The following is a 1,778-nucleotide window of genomic DNA, read 5'->3' as shown; positions in this document are numbered from 1 at the left end:
GAACTATATTTTAGCTTATTATCAACAAATTATTGCTAATCACAGCCACAAATAATACTGACTGACCAGCATTTAATCAAAACAAATCCCAAAATTTTTAGAAAAATATATTTTTTTGTTCAGTTCTGGATCAAAAACTATACACAAATGCAAAAAAAACCAGTGGGACTGTTCTTGGAGCCATTTTCTCATCTAGGTAGAACTGTGACGGAGTTAATTTAGCGTCTTTTGGTTCGAAACTGTTGTCTTATTCAACGTTCACCCTTGAACTAGAAATCAACAAATCACGGTACAAAAACACAAGATCAGATCAAATTACTCAATGAAGTTTCCATTTCAATTTCCATGTACTATAGCCTACAATGAGTGGAACAAAAAAAATATATCGACGAAATCGAACCCGCCACTGCTAATTGCTGGTAAATTAATACCTTCACTTCCTACCTTTCGAAATTGATCCAATCGTTCGACAAACGATATCCTAACATTTTGTAAATTAAAAGATCGTGACGACAACCGCTAGGGTGAGCTTTCAGTTTTTTTTTTCGGCGGGTGGGGGCTTCCAATGACACCGCGAAGTCAAACGCTCCAAATACCGCACGTCATAGCTGCGCGGCAGTCCAAAAGCCACCCGGCGCGTCATGGCGTCGTCTGCGTGGTTTGTGCCAGATCGCGGGTGAACTTGTCAAGGTCAGCACCGTCCCTTCGCGGGCACCCCAGAGTCGGCTGGTACAGCTCGGACCATATGGTTGCCCCGCGACGGTGCCGGTTGAAAGTTCTCCAAGCGCTCCAAGCACAGCGCTTCGAGGCTCACGCGATCTCCGTTGATCGTAATTGCAAGGGCTGTTATGTTTGTATCGACTTCCCGATAGTCTGGTGATATGCTTTACTTCCATGCGCTTTTCCCACAACGGTACGAAAATCTGCACGCACCGGAGCTGCTTGCAGCCGGTAATGTAGCCTAATTAAAAGGTATTCTTTCCTTTCGCGCGAGTGTTGTACGACAAAACGATCTCCCGCGGGTGCCCGGGAGGCGCGCGTTCGTTAATTACTGTTGTTTACATTTACGATCCGGCGACTGCAGCCCTGGCAGCAGGTTGCCGAAGCAATATCGATCACTGGCAAGCTTGTTGCTAATTAGCTCTTGGGGAAGCTTTAAAAAGAGAAACAAATGAATTTCCTGTATTGGGCTGATTATGTAATGGTCCTTGTCTTTCCGAAAGCTCATTGGTCCCTTGTTGGCCGTTCGACATTGTCCGAAACAGATCATATAGTGAACGACGTGTACTAAAAATATTATACATATTTTAGTTAGCTTCATAGACTTTCGGAAGATATCAGATTGACGTTTAACCATCTTCAAACAATCATACTTTGTAAAAATAAGTTTTGAAGCAATGAATTTACCTGTTTGATTTTCCAAAATAAAAACATTTTATCAATGCCCCTTCTACCATCAAGCGTCGGTGGTGTAATGGTCAGCATAGTTGCCTTCCAAGCAGTTGATCCGGGTTCGATTCCCGGCCGACGCATAAGCTTTTTTTTAATGAGTTTTCCCATGGTTTGAGGTGAAACGTTCCAGTTAAATTTGTGTAATTCAGATTGAGATTCAAGCATCTGTATGATTCTTGGCATTTTAAAGATTAATGAATCTTCTGATGAGAGATTCATGATTTATAAAAATATATCTACTGATGAAAAGTGATGAGCACAAAATGGGTTAAGGGACCCCTTTTTTCGGTTGCATGATCCACGCCAATAGAAGAATCGTGGCGATT

At 42.2% G+C, this 1,778-nt stretch overlaps 1 non-coding gene across 1 annotated transcript; it reads left to right on the top strand.

The window, feature by feature from the left end:
- Positions 1–1,460: 1,460 nt before the first annotated feature.
- Positions 1,461–1,532, top strand: Trnag-ucc (transfer RNA glycine (anticodon UCC)). Its single transcript has one exon. It is a non-coding gene; the product is annotated as a tRNA-Gly (tRNA).
- The last annotated feature ends 246 nt before the right edge of the window (positions 1,533–1,778 follow it).

The sequence above is a fragment of the Anopheles ziemanni genome, chromosome 2 (assembly GCF_943734765.1).
Source record: "Anopheles ziemanni chromosome 2, idAnoZiCoDA_A2_x.2, whole genome shotgun sequence".
Taxonomy (NCBI): domain Eukaryota; kingdom Metazoa; phylum Arthropoda; class Insecta; order Diptera; family Culicidae; genus Anopheles; species Anopheles ziemanni.
This window is presented reverse-complemented; position numbering and strand designations above follow the sequence as displayed.